At 33.4% G+C, this 16,114-nt stretch overlaps 1 pseudogene; it reads left to right on the forward strand.

Annotated features, from left to right (window-relative positions):
* Positions 1 to 455: 455 nt before the first annotated feature.
* LOC147410743 (2-Cys peroxiredoxin BAS1-like, chloroplastic pseudogene) overlaps positions 456 to 16,114 on the forward strand; it is a 44,680-nt pseudogene continuing 29,021 nt past the window's right edge.

Here is a 16,114-nt window from a genome sequence, read left to right on the forward strand (position 1 = left end):
TCCAATTTTGGAGGCTCAACATGAGAAGGAACAAGATTGGATGTGCGTACAGGAAGACTTTCAGCTTTTGCGTGCCACCGCACAGAATCTAAGAGTGGAACGGATTCAAGCAAAGCATTGACTTCGCTTATAGACTCTTCTACGTCCAAGTCAAGGCCAAAGTGAGCCAAACATTTCGTTAGGGGATCAGAGTACCCTAATATGCCTCTTAAAAAAATTGATTGAATTTTTGAAGCCATAGCTCGAAAGAGTAGAAGGATGGGAATTTTTTTTTTAAAATTGACACTGTTGGCCATAGGATTATCGTGGTGCCTTGAATGGAGAGGGTGGCCCGATGGGGTGGTGGCTGATGGTGGTATGGAAGCTAGAAGGTGGTCATTCTGCAGGAGGAATAGAACGAGCCAATCAGATTGATATTGTAACGGTTGGATATCGTACAATCGAGTCTTTAAGAAATGAGTGAAAATGAAGATGAAGGATTTGGAGAAGATGAAGTAATGAAAAAGATATTAGGTTTAAGGTAAAACAATACTTAATTTTCCAAGAAAATAAGTTTTTTGACCTGGAAAATCCTTTGAAAATAAATTTTCTAGGAAAATTTCAAGATAAAAAGTAAATTTTCTAGGAAAATTTGTGTATGAAATTTTTTTAAATTTTAACTCTTTTTAACCTTCAATGGTGAGTTCAAATTAAGAGAAGGAAGTGAAAAAATGGTCGTACATGGCAACAAAAATAATTTGCAAGCCTTTTACATCAAAGGTTCCTTTCCGAAAGTGCTAAGTTTAAAGTCTTCAGCTAGACAAAGTTATGGTGCTAATCATGGTACACAGGATCACTCAAAATTGACTCTCATTCTTCGGACGTAAGAAAGTGAAGAAATGGTTTCAATCTTTGGCCATTGGCCTGAAAAGTACTACCATCTTTCGGATTAAGTATCTCGATGTTTCTATGTTGGTAAATATGATGAACCACGAAGGGTCCTATCCATCAAGATTTTAACTTTCCAAGGAACATATGTAATAGAGAGTTGTAAAACAACACCTTCTGAACTACGTGAAATGTTTTTCTACGAATGTGTTTATTGTGCCAAGCTTTGGTGTAATCTTTGTACATTTTTGCACAATCATAGGCATTGTAACTTAATTCCTCTAACTCTGAGAGTTGGAGTTTCCTGTGTTCACCTATCTTAGCAAGGTCAAAATTAAGGTGTTTCACCACCTAGTAGGCTCTATATTCTAGTTCTACCGGAAGGTGACAGGTTTTACCAAAGACTAGCCGATAGGGAGACATGCCAATTGGGGTTTTGAAAGCTGTTCTGTAGGGCCATAGTGTATTAGTCAATCTTAGAGACCAATCTTTTCTTTTAGGATTGACTGTTTTCTCAAGAATAGACCTCTCGACTTGAAATTTTGACTTGCCCACTTGTTTGTGGATGATATGGGGTGGCTACTTTGTGAGTTATTATGTATTTATGTAACAAATTTTCAAAAACTCGATTACAAAATTGTTCACCTCCGTCACTAATTATTGCGCATAGTATACCAAACTTGACAAATGTTGTATGGTTAAGAAATTGAACAACGACTTTATAGTCGTTAGTTCAACATGTTGTGCCTTCTACCCATTTTGACATGTAGTCTATTGCGACTAGAATGTATTGAAATCTATGTGAAATGGGAAAGACACCCATAAAATCGATGCCCTATACATCGAAGATTTCGATAATCAAGATTGACTATTGAGGCATCTCATTTCTCCTGCTAATTTTTCATAATTGTTGGCATCTATTACAAGACTTAGCAATGAGGTGAGCATCTTGAAAAATTGTGGGCCAATAAAAATCACATTAAAGAACTTTTGCAGTTGTCTTTTTACCACCAAAGTGCGTGTTTGATTACACTTCAAAAAGTTATTTTTCACAGCTTCTCCGATTAAAAACTCAATTTCGTACCACATTTTGCATTTGATAGCGCTTCAAAAAAATGATTTTTGATTTTTTTTTGCATTTGACCACGGTTTGGACGAGCGGAAGAAATGAGCTTCTCACAACTGCGTTTAAAAACATATAAGTGAAATGACCTAAATACCCTTTGTCATTTCAATTATTTCCAACATGAGTCCGATTGACCTTCTCTGTATCTTTCATTCAAAGCTCAAAATCTTTCTAGCAAAAATTTAAGAAGAAAAAAACAAAAAGAGAATCGAGCGACTACTATGCTCTGATCTGTGATTTAAGATTTGCGATCTCCATCGATCGATCTGATGGATGTTGAGAAATCTTCTCTCAGCAATGCGTCGTCAATTTTCTCCTTGAAGAGAACTACTTGATCTCTATGTTCGAGTTGCTCCATGAGCTTCTCGATGATGGAAGAGATGTGTAGGCTATCAGACTCAAAAAGTTATTCTCAAATCCATCTCAGTTCTCTCCAGATCAGATTTCATGTTTCAACACTTTTCGAGGTACCGATCTCCCTCTCTTTCCCTATATCAATTACTGTGGTTTTGATTTGTTTTGAAATCTAGATTCGATCTCTCCTAGTCGCATCTTTTCTTTAGAGTATTTTTTCCTAATTTGTTAAATAGCATCTTATTCTCAAGATTTTCAAGTAGAACAAGTGATTCTAACTTAATGATTATTATTATTATTATTTTACTTTTTTTTTCATCTTTGTAGATTTTATCAATTTTGATTTGTTGTTTGATCGCTAAAATGAATCTGTTTTTTGTGTAGGTTGTAGGAGAAGTTGATTGTTATTCTTCATATAATGTGTCTTACTTTCAATGTTTTCAGGTAAACCAAGAGATTCTAACTTAATTTATTTAAAAACTTTCTTTCATTCTGTGTCAACCTATTATTTTCAATATGTTTATTGTGTCTCTGTGGTTTGCTAACTTGATTTTTTTCACTTCCTTTCCTTTTGGTGTTCATCTTTGTGGATTTTATCAATCTGGGTATGATCAAGAAATCAATTTCTGTGGATTTTATCAATTTGGGTTTCATTTTTTTCACTTTCTTTCATTTTGTATTCATCTTTGTGGATTTGTTTTTCACTCTTTATGGTTTGCTAACTACTACTAATTAGTATTGATAATATTGGGTTTTTTTTCAATGAAAAAAGGGCCCTGAAATCAGTTGGCAACATTTTCTCTATGGTTTGCTCTGTTTTCAAACTATTGCTTTCAATAGTTGCCAATTGATAGTAATTAATGAGTCACTAGAATCAGTTGGCAATATGTGGCAACTGATCCTATTATAATCAAGGAAAAGAGTTGATCCTATGGGTTATTGTTGGCCATCAAGGAGTTTGGTATTTCCTTGATGGTGCTCCCATTTTAGCCTGGAAAAAGAAACAGAAGCCCACTAAATTTCCACAAATAGTGAGAACCCCATGTTTAAAGAGATCTATCTAAAGATAGTGATCCTCTATATTTGGAGACTTTATTCTTAAAGTAGAGGAACAATTAGAAAATAGGTTTGTGACATGGCTTAGTCTCAAATGACTACTTATACTGTAGTAGGTTTTTTGACACCTGTGCTCATCAAGCATTGTTATTGGTGGGTCAATATATAGATGAGGGATCTTATATGGTGCATTAGATCTATCCATATCACTAAGGTTTTACCCCCGTGCTATCTTTTCAAGCATTTGACCATTATGTATTACAAAGGGTTTTTGAGATTTCCAGTTTTTCAATGTTTGAGGATGATGAGGTAATGGGGTTGAACATATTCTTTAGTTGTGCAAAATTTGATTTTATACTATTTCTCGCTTTGCATTTTGTATTTTATTAGAATTGATTTTGACCATATTATAATTTATCTTTTGAGGACTCAAAATAAATTGCACACTTAAGAATCAATTGGTGAACCGATTTGGAACAAATAAGTGTCATTAAGACTGACTTAGATTTTATCTTTTTTCTTAATATAAGCTCAAATAGAAATTTTCAACTAGTCGGGTCTATTTTGTTTCTCTCTTGAGGTTTGAATTGAAATTTGAACATGGGAGTTCATTGAAAACAAGTTAATTTTCTTGATTTAGAAAAAAAAAATTGGATTACTACAAGTGATATCTATCTTAATTTTTCCTTATGAGTGATTAATTTAAAATGTTTTTTATTTAATACAGTAGGATATGAATGTGATGTGGATAAGGAGGTTATTGTCCATGTGGCGATTAAGATAGATATCCAAGTTTTCCATGTCGCAACACATGTAGCTCTTTCTCTGAATTTCCATATAATATTAAAGCTTTTCATAATCCAAGTGATTATAAATAGAATGTAGTCATACTTCTTATACTATGTTTAAGTATATTTCCAAGATTTCATGTTTAAGTATTTTTTAATATAAATTTAATTTATTTATATATATTTAGTGTAATTATATATTTATAAAGGTATTTTGATCATTTTTTGTGCATTCTAGGTGCATTATCAACAATAAGGATATTCTGATCATTTTACCACAATACAACAGAATCCAACAATTGTATCAAACAATAATTACCAAATTCTAGTAAACAGCACAACACTTTTACAAGACTCTATAAACAAGCTTTTCAGTGTTTCAGCTTTTTTACAGCTGTTTCTGACAACTGCTTCTTACAGTAGAATCTGATAGCAAATTTTGGCAATGTTATCAAATGGGGCCAAAATATCCACCAAATACATGGTTGTGGAAAAACTCAAGATTGATTTTCTAATCTCCGTTAGGTATACGACGTTTGATTATTTGGTCTGAGTAATATTTGAATAAATAAGGATCATCCCAATAAAACTATTTGGATTTGGCGAAAAATCGCATTTTCTCTATTTTAGTCCATGAGACTGGTGTTTGCCTTTTTACTAGGTAATTGACAATATCAACGTACCATGGTGTGTCAGGCTTGGAGATTGACATGATTTTCTCATTTGAAAATTTTTCAGATATAGGGAGGGAGTCTAAACTAGACTTAACTATTAATCTGGACAAATGGTTTGTGACCACATTCTCGTATCCTTTCTTGTCTCGAATTTCAAGATCAAAATCTTGAAGTAAGATAAACCCATCGTATTAACCGTGTTTTTACATCGTTCTTGGCGAGAAAGTATTTCAGCGCAACATGGTTTGTGAAAATTACGACCTTAGATCCAATTAGGTAGTATCGAAATTTGTCCAATGAAAAACTATTGCTAGTAGTTCTTTCTCTGTAGTGGAGTAGTTGAGTTAGGCATCATTCAACATTTCACTCACATACTGAATAACTGAAATAGTCTCGACTTTTTTTTCCACTAAGTAGTGAATAGGGATCCAATTGATAAATTGGGCATTTTTAGGGAATAAGAAGCGCACCTAGTTTATGTCTAGGAACTATAGATAATTCTAAAATGGATCGGGTTGGTCCACAAGTAAAAGAAATGGGTAAGGGGTCAGATTATGGGTTTCAGAAAGGGTTAGGCATCGAACCCACTCAATCAAGATGATCAGTCTCTACTACAATCTAAAAATATCCTATGGTCAACGAGTAGAGACTAAAGCCAACCTAGGGTCCTATAATCATCAATCTATATCGGATGTGCTAAACGAATCTTACGGCAATTATTATCCCAAATATTACATGATTTCTTGATTCCGCATAAAACTGGAAATATTTGAAAAAGTCTTAATTTCCTTTCGTGTTCTAAAGTTCACGCAGCAATATATTTCAATCACAAATCTATACACGCAAATATTATCCCAATTAATTAAAATAGGAATATGAAAAAATTTTAAGTTATAAAATCATGAATAGAAATTTCTAATTTGATAATTCATGGAGTTTCTAAGTAGAAAATTTGAAATTTCCTAAATTAGAAGTTTATTGATGCATGATAAGCTCCAAGTTGGAAACTTGAAAAAATAAACTTCCCAAAATAGAAAATTTCAAATGTGACGAGTCCTAAATTAGAAATTTGTAAAAATGATTTTCACAAAATAGAAAATTATGAATATTAAAATTTTCAAATTAACAATTTACAAATATTAATTTTTCAGAAAAAAAAATTATGATTTTAGGAAAGTCTCCAAACCAATGAATAAATTGAATTTACACGAATCTTCAAAATTGGTAAATTATGATTTTTTTTCAAAACTTATTTTTGTCACTTGAATTCTTCGAATTTTGCATAGTGGAGTCCCACGATTGATAATGCTTACGTGGTATCAAAAATCAGTGAATTGATTCGGTTACATTTTGAAAAAAAATGAAATCAATTTTAATGTCACATGTACACAAATCAGTGAGTCGACTCATTGATGACATTTTGAAAAGTAAAAATAAATTTTCATCTCCTTATATCCACAAAATCAGTGAATTAACTCATATGTCAATTTTATTAAAAAGAATAATTTTAAACTTCTAATGTACACAAAAATTAGTGAGTCGACTCACATACCCATTTTATTGAAAAAAAATTTTCTACTTTAAACTTCCAATGTACACAAAAAATAAGTGAGTCAACTCATATGCCCATTTTATTGAAAAAATTCGACTTTAAACTTCCAATGTACACAAAAATCAGTGAGTCAACTCACATGCCCATTTTATTGAAAAAATTTCGACTTTAAACTTTCAATGTACACAAAAATCAATGAGTTGGTTTATGCAAATTCTCGAATTAACATTCATAAAGAAAATCCACACATGAAATAAAGATTAAAAGAGCGTAAGAAAAGAAAAAAACAAAAAAAAATAAACTTACCACTTGAAAAATTTAGTCACGTGGGATCCCTTCAGAGTTTGATAAAGAACTTCGTGGTGGAATGATTAATATATATATGTTCTCTTGAACCAATTGGATTGTTGGACATGTATATATATCAAAATATAGAGTTTGTTTTTTTTTTTTTTTGCTAACCTAGTGTCTAGGCTAGCATGCGCACACCACGACTAATCTCGGCGAGGACTACCACAGCAACCCAACGCCATGGTCCCCCAGTTAAATCATGAGAAAACCCAAGAGGGGAATCGAACTCGTGACGTGTGCCTAACCCACACTTCACGTGCTCGCCCTTACCACTTAGGCAACCCATGGGTGGGTCAAAATATAGAGTTCTTGAAGATGTACTTTGGACCAATCATACAAAAGAAATGAATAGAGAAAGGCAGATTGGTTCTTCACTCCATTGGTCTTTTTTGTGGGGTGTGGAAGGTTTGTTCGGGAAGCACGGGGAGATGGGTAGAGAAACGTTACTAAAAGAGATAAAAAGATGAACATGCAAGGCATGAAAGGGGCTGCTAAATGAAGGTGAATGGGTGTAGTTTGGGGTGGCTGTAGAAGTTGATAAAACTAAAGGTAAAAGGGGGCGTTTGGGGGCTGTTGTGGTTGAGATGAATGATTGAAAGAAGGAGGTGAGATTTGCGGTGGTAAGGACGTGAAGAAAAAGAAAGAAAGAAGTGAGGTACGTCAATGGAGTAAGAAGGAGATTGAGTAAAAAATGGGGCTGTTGTTTTTTCCTATTTGCTGCTCCTCTTTTAAAGTGTTTCTCCAGTCAAAAAAAAAAAACCTCTCTCTTGCTTTTTTTCCTTTTTGCTGCTCATTTTCTATTATAAAAAAAACCTTCCTCTTGGCTATTCCAAAAACGTGAGACTTCCCCCCTTCCCTTTCAAGAGAGAGAGCCTCTCTCTCTTTATAGCATTCACTTTCTATATTATTTTTTATTCTTTATCTTTCTTTCATTTATTTGTTTCTTTTTTGTTTTTTTATTTATTTCTTCTTTCCTTTTTTGTTTGTTTCTTCTTTGATCGAACCAAAGAGAGATTCTCTCTTTCTCTCTACTTGAATTTAAATGGAAGAAAATAAAAGGGACCATAATCCCATGCTTCACAACCCGTGGCACGTTGGTGAACCATTTATGATTAATTTTTTATTTTTTTATTTGGTTTGATTAAGTTAAAATTTAATTTGATGGGTTAATTGTGTTTTACTCTTCGATCTTGATTGGTTGATCGGATTTTAACTTTAATGTTAATAGGTTGATCGGATTTTAATTTTAATGCTACTTGATTGATTTAGTTTTAATCTAAATGTTGATTGGTCGATTTTATTTTTGGTTGGTTGATCGATTGGATTTTAATTCTTATGTTATTGGTCAATTGGATTTTAATTTCAATGTTAATCGATTGATTGGATTTTAATTTCAATGTTAATCGATTGATTGGATTTTAATTCAAATTTGATGGGTTGATTGAATTTTGAATTGAATATTGATTTATAATTTTCAAGTTGATCATTTGAATTTGAATTTTCATTTCGATTTAAAAAATTTTAAGTTGGTTGATTTATTTTGGTTTTCCTAAAAACCAAGGTTTCTATGTACAAGTTGGACATCAAGGGGCGTTTTGGTCATTTTATTATTTTTTCATAAATTTTTTCGTTTTCATCAATTTGGGTCCTGTTAGACTCGAAATCATATTCTAAAGGCAATGAAGGTACTTTAAGACTTTTCGGAAGTCCGAAATTCATGAGGGATATTTTCGTCATTTTATCAACTTTTGTCTATTTTTGTAAATTTTGGTCTGAGGTTTCTTTCAGTCCTAACATGATTATTTCTAAGTCTTGAGGTCATATTTTTCTAACAAAGCAAAGTCTCTAAGTTATCAAATTGTGTAGCGAACCTAAGTGTACGTGTTTGTTAAATCGAGTAGAAAGTGTAGTGATCATAAGCGTGCGTAATTCTATATTACGTAACTAGGAGAAAAAAGAGAATAAAATTAGAAAACGGAGAGAATTGGAAAGAGACTTCTTACAAGCTTTTGAGTTCTCTACGTTTAGGAATCCACAGTAACCGGGTAACGGATCGCCAAGTTAGGCTAATGTAAAAAATGGGGTGTCTACAATAACATAGGGGAGTTTTTCAACTCTTTATCCTAGAATAATACCTATAGCATAATCTAAAGCATCATACATACCCCAAAAGGGAGGTTTCAATTGGGTGGTTGGATGATAGGTACTGAAATCGCCTCGACCCGTTTTTCACTAAATAGTGAATAAGGGTCCGATTGGTAAATTGGGGACTTTAAGGGAATAAGGAGTCGCCACCTAGTTTAGGTCTAGGAACCATAAATGATTCCGAAATGGATTAAGTCGGTCCACGGATCAGAGAAATGGGTAAGGGGTCAGATTACGGGTTTTGGAAGGTGTTAGGCACCGAACCAGCCCGATCGAGATGATCGGTCTCTACAACGATCCAAACTATCCTACGGTCAACAGATAGAGACTAAAGTCAAGATTATGGTATAATCATCATCACTATCATCATCAAATTATGTTGAATGTGCTAAACGAATCTCAAGGCCAATATTCCCCAAATATTATACAATATCTTGAATTCCGCACAAAACTAGAAATATTTGAAAAAGCCTTAGTTTTAACTATACTCCGAAGCCCACGTGACAATATTTTAATTACAAATCCAAACCTATAAAGATTTTCTAAATGGACTAAAATGGTAATTTGCGAAAACTTTCTAAAATAGAAAATTCGGAATATGAAATTTCTAATATAGGAATTCATGGAGTTTCTAAACTAGAAGTTTGAAATTTCCTAAATTGAAAGTTTATAAAATTATGAGAAGCTCCCAAATTGGAAATCAACTTTCAAAAGTAGGATTTTCTAAATAAAATAAGTCTCCAATTAGAAATTTATAAAAACAATTCTCCAAAATAGAAAATTATGAGTATGAGTTTCCCGAAATAATAATTGCAAATATTAATTGTCCAAAAATCGAAAATCATGATTTTAGGAAGGTTACTAAATCGATGAAAAGTCCATAAATCCCCAAAATGAACAAATTATGATTTTTTAAGAAAACTCATTTTTTACCACGTGAATTCTTCGAATTTTGCATAGTCCTATGTTCACAAGATCAATGAGTCAACTCAAATCCTTTTGTATAAACAAAATCCGACTTTAAACCCCCAATGCACAAACAAATCAGTGAGTTGACTCACGGGATAATTTTATTAAAAAATCAAATTTTGAAATTCCAATGTACATAGAAATCAGTGAGTTAACTCACGTGGCAACTTTACTAAAAATTAATTTTGAAATTCCAATACACACGCAAATCAGTGGGTTGACTCACGTGGTAATTTTATCAAAAAAATGATTTTGAAGTTCCCACACACACACAAATCAGTGAGTTGACTCACGTGGCAACTTTACTAAAAATTAATTTTGAAATTCCAATACACTCGCAAATCAGTGGGTTGACTCACGTGGCAATTTTATCAAAAAAATGATTTTGAAGTTCCCACATACACACAAATCAGTGAGTTGACTCACGTGGCAACCTTATTAAAAAATCAAATTTTGAAATTCCAATGTAAATGAAAAACCAGCGAGTCGACTCGTGTTAATTTAATTAAGAAAACAATTTTTAACTTCTAATGCACATGAAAAAAACAGCGAGTCGACTCGTGTTAATTTAATTAAAAACGATTGTGAACTTCCATGTACATAAAATCAGTAAGTCAACCTGTAGACACCTCATTTTTGCATCCGCTTGATTAATCAACTCGTTAACCCGATCGCAATGATTCCCAATGATGGATGTTATTTTCATTACTTTATTTTGTTACCAGAAATGTTTCAGAAATCCGGATGAGGTATCTCGAACTGACAAAACCTTAGAAACCACGCTACGCTAGGAAAATATGACCCCAGAAACATAGAAATCATCATTTTTCAGACAAAAAGAAGCTTCACGATAAAAATCACTAAAAATGACCAAATTACCAAAATACCCCTAACTTAACAACCCTAGAGCCTACGTTACGATTAAGAAAATCCTTTCGAACACATAAAACAACAAATCAAAACCAAATAAATCATTTCATCAATTTTAACAGAATTCGACAAAATTACGAAAATGCCCCTCATAAAGTTCATGACCATTTCATACAAAAGATTTCATAAATGACACAAACTAATATTTCCATTGAATTCCTTACGAAAAATCATTCCTCTAAAACATCCTAGAACATTAAAACCCGACTTAAAACGTGAAAAGTCCTCTCTGGGGGTAAAATGGTAATTTCATAATTTTCATAATTAAAATTTTTGAAATTAATAAATAAAACATTAAATAATTAAAGTGAAACATTAATGAAATTAATTTAAAATTTTGAACTAAAAAAAATCGATCAATCGGGCTCTCATGAAAAATTGTTGAGGGTTCGTGAGATATTTCTTTAAGGACCCCTCCATTTGGGATCCAAAGAATTAAATATATAATAGAGGGGGTGAAAGCGTCCTCGATCCGCGGGGTGCGCAGATCCACTTTTGACCCTTGAGGTTTGGGAATCGCCACCTAGTTATTGTGGTCTAGGAACCAAACTGACTCTAAAATGGATAAAAACTAATCTACTACAGAAAATCTGAATCTGGGGATCATGTTACGGGGTTGGAAGGTGTTAGGCACCAATCCCGCCTGGCCATTGCCGGTCTCTACTTATCCCAAATAAATCTACATCGCTAATGACAAACCTAGATTAAAAAATAAAAAAAAAACTTACATTCGATCTGCAAAAGTGCTATTCCCTCAGATCTGGTGAAAACGGCTACTTGTACCGTATTCTTTACTTCATTCTATCTCCGGATCTGATTTCTGATATCCAAGGTAAGGTATCTACTTCTTGGATCTGGGTGCTTCGAATTTGTTGTGGATTTTTGGGATGTTTTTGAGAGGTTTTTGGGTGTTTTTTAGGCTAAAATCAGAGCAGGGGTGTTAAATAAGGAGTTGAGACTCCAAAATTAGGATTATGGAGAGGTTGTGGAGGCTTCTTCACCTACTTTTCCTAGGGTTTTTCCTTTGATACGAAACTAGGGTGTGGAGGCTCTTATTTATAAAGTTTTTAGAAGCATTAGGGTTTGATTAGGGTTTCTTTTAGAGTTTTAATTAGGATTTTGACTTAGTCTTTAGGGTTTTAATTTAGGGTTTTGACTTTAGTCTTATGAGATTGACTTGATTAGTTTAGATTAGGGTTTTGATTTAGGATTTTGACCTTAGTCTTATGAGATTGACTTGATTAGTTTAGATTAGGGTTTTGATTTAGGGTTTTGACTTTAGTCTTATGAGATTAACTTTAATACTTGACTCTAGTCTTACTTAATTGAATTTAATTTTGACTTTAGTCTTATTTGATTAACTTTAATATCTTGACTTTAGTCTTGCTTGATTGACTTTAAATTTTTGGAGAACCCCCCTCTATTATATCTTTGATTCTTTGGACACCCAAATGGATGGGTCCTTAAAGAAATATCTTGCGAACCATCAACAATTTTTCTTGAAAGCCTGATTGATCAATTTTTTGGTTTAAATTTTATAATTAATTTTATTAATATTTCACTTTACATTATTTAATGATTTATTTATTAATTTTAAAATTTTTAATTATTAAAATTGTGAAATTATCATTTTGTCCTCGGAGAGGATTTTCTACGTTTTAAGTCGTTTTTAAATGTTCCAGGATATTTTGGAATCAGTTTTTCGTAAGGAATTCAATGGAAATGTTGGTTTTTGTCATTTATGTAGTTTTTTGTATGAAATGGTCGTGAACTTTATGAGGGGTATTTTCGTAATTTTGTCAAATTTTGTGAAAATTGACAAAGTGGTTTACTTGGTTTCGATTTGTTGTTTTATGTGTTTGAGTGGGTTTTCCTAAGCGTAATGCAGGCTCTAGGGTTGTTTTGATGTAAGGGATATTTTAGTAATTTAGTCATTTTTAGTGATTTTTATCGTGAAGCTTCTTTTTGGTTTGCAAGATGATGATTTCTATGTTTCTAGGGTCGTATTTTCCTAGCGTAGCGTGGTTTCTAAGTTTTGTCAGTTCGAGATACCTCATCCGGATTTCTGAAATATATCTGGTAACAAAATAAAGCATTAGAATAAACATCCATCATTGGGAACCTTTGCGATCGGGTTGACGACTTGATTAATCAGGCGGATGCAAAAATGGGGTGTCTATAGATGCCCCTCTTTGGTAGAGGGTTGAAGCAAACTAGATAGCAAATCTATTTTGGTAGATAGTGCGATATCCGAATGCCAAAGCTAGTGACAGTTCATTTTGCAGTCTGATTTAACAATTCGTCGGGGTATTCGGATCATTGAGCGTAAAACTCTCCCCGAACTAGAAAAATGTCAGGTCCTTGAGCGCGAGCTCTCACTGGCAGTGTCAGATCCTTGAATTTTAAAAAATTCTCCTTGACTGATCTAACAACTGTGCAAGTGTGTGGGCTCAAAATCTGAGATAGATTTCAAAGAGTTTGAGTTGGAAATGAGTCAAATCTGAGCATGAAGTAAATATAAACTGAGCATAATTCCAAGAAAACCCTTGGCAGCATCTGAGGATCAAACTTGAAAAACCCCAAGTATGGGAGTATCACTAAAATAACCTAGATTTTTTAATATTCCTTTGTTGATTTGTTTATTATGTTTTTTGTTACTTTTTACCTTATTTTATTTTTCGATTATTGAGCATGTGTTTTGATTTTAAATATTTGATTTCGACATACTGTTCTTGTGAGTCAATCAATGGTTATCGAACGTGACCCTAAATACTGAAGGGTTTCAGAATGATTGGTTTTATTGGAGATAATATGATAATTGGTGGATCATGATGCTTGATTCTTTTACGTGTGTAGGTTTTCTTTTTATTTATTTTTTATTTTTAGGGTGTAGGCAATTGATCAATGGATAGCATTTTATTTTCTTAGTTTTGTTTTAAAAAAAAAATTTTTAAAGGAAAAAGAGTATGTATTTAACTTGTTTTTTAAGTAAAATAAACTTATTTTTCTAAAGGTAGTGCTGTCCATTGACAGCAAGAAAGAAAAAAAAAGTTTCAAAAACAAAAAAAAAGAGTTTTTTTTTAGGTTCTGTTAAGCACACAAGTTGCTGGAATTTTGGGTGCCCCTAGTGTTTAGTTTTTTCTATTTATTTTCACACCCACTAACAGCATTGATGTGTTGGTGTGCGATGAGTAAAATCTAATTTTTTATATTCTCACATTCTCTTCTCCAAAAGAACACGTTGGTTCATAGAGAGACCGATTCGGTCTCTCTGTTCAGCCGATTGAAATCAGCGAAGATCAATATAAAAATTGTTTTTTTTAAACCCACAACATCTTCTTAAAAACGCTGTTTCAGTGTTACTAACATAGGCCTATTGAAATCAGCTTAAATCAGTCGATTGAAAATCAGTTTAGATCAGCCGATCAGTTTCCTCCAATGGAGAGGCACATAGCTTCAAATCGACGGCTCCTCTAGAGATCCCCTCAAGCTTGATCGTTTATTCTTTGCCGAAGAGAACGATGTGCTTTTTTCTTTGCTATTTTTTTTTTTTAAAAAGAAAACAAACAAAAAAAACTGGTTGATGCTTCGACCAAAGAATTCTGTGTTGATTTTTTTTTTGCCGGTTTCTACGTGTTTGGGGAGTTGGACAGGAAGAGAGAATGAAATCGAACATAAAGATGTTCGAGTTTGCTTTCTTTTTCGTACCTTAGAATAGTTCGAACCTTGATCTAATTATTGTGTTCGTGGGAATATGGTTTGTTCGGTCAAACCACAAGATTGTTTGACCCAAATTGATGATCGATTTACGGATTTTCTTCCCCAAATTGAATCTGCTGGATTTTTTGTGTATTTTTTAATGTTCATCGATGCTTATGAAGTTATTAGGATTTAGACTTCATTGATGGTTTGGATTGAAATCCGAGGGTGCGGCTTGCAAAATTGGAACCATCCGATGAAGTTGCAATTCTAATTCACAAGATTTAAATGTGGGGACATTTAAAAAAAAAATTCAAAATAATACGTGTTTTTGGCCATTTTAAATTGGTTTTTTTTTTTTTTTTTCTTTAGTTTTAAATCCATTTAAAAAAAATAGTAAAATCAGTTGGTCTATTTTTGTAAAACCTCTATGTGTTCCACCAATTACCACCTTATCCTTAATTTGAAATTCTCTTAAATCTCAATTTATTTAAGGTCACTCAAGTAACCCTTGATTAAAATACAAGAATAAATATTTCGGATTAAATGTTTGCTTTTAACATGGATATATGTTTGATATATTTATTTTCAATCATGTGATTCAGTTAGTGTTGATCTCGATTAAATATTCGTGTGATTGGAATGGTGTTGATCTTGATTGAATATTCACATGATTCGAATGATTTTTTTTTAATATTCAAGTAATCCAATGTATGATTAGTTTGATTGGGCCCATAGGCCCATTTGTTTGAAAAAGGCCCTGGGCACACCCCACCCTGTTTTGCACACACCACATGCACGTTTACTGTTTTACCCACTTACACGTCCCATATAGCCAACGTGGCACTAGTGCGTGGCCCGGTCTATTCGGAGATGCGAAGTCATTCATGAAAACCACAACTCCAGTCACGTACCTTAGGGTATATCAAATTGGGGCATCAATACCGTCTGATCAGGTGATTCTGAGAGATATATTGATGCACCCAGGCTGGAGAAACCTGAGCCTTTGACCTATTGTAAGCCACACAGTCACATGTCCCGATTGCCAACGTAGTACTAGTACGTGGCCGGTCCCCTCGTGGGATGCCAAACCATTTATGAAAGCTACAACTCTTGACTCGTACCCATAGGTATAAAAGATAATCTAAGTATATCAATTGCACTTCTTTGTCAAAATCGGTGCCTAAGCAAGATCTTGCCCCGCTGTACCCTACTGTACGAGGGGGATAGACTACGTCTATTCTAGACGAGAGGTATTTAAGTGGGCCCTTGCTCAACATTGTGCTCCACCTCTCAACTGGAGATCAAACTGATTGTTTTTTGCTTCAGAGAAGTGAATTGAGGTTTTAGATTATCACCTATACGGTATATCAAACCAAGTCACCACGTATCGAAAGGTATATAGGTGTGCTTGGGCAAGGGTGTCCAGATAAAAATGCATTGCACGTAGTAAGCTTAGAGTCTAGAAACCTTCCCAGTAGGTCACGACTCAAACTTATAGTGGGTGTTCCCGGGTTATTTATTGATTGGAACCTATTAATTGATGAATGTATGTGAGTGCTGTGAATGATGAGATCAAAGTGTATGGTTGTCCTCAAGGATC

The sequence above is a fragment of the Akebia trifoliata genome, chromosome 1, assembly GCF_017979445.1.
Source record: "Akebia trifoliata isolate Shusen 1 chromosome 1, ASM1797944v1, whole genome shotgun sequence".
NCBI lineage: Eukaryota > Viridiplantae > Streptophyta > Magnoliopsida > Ranunculales > Lardizabalaceae > Akebia > Akebia trifoliata.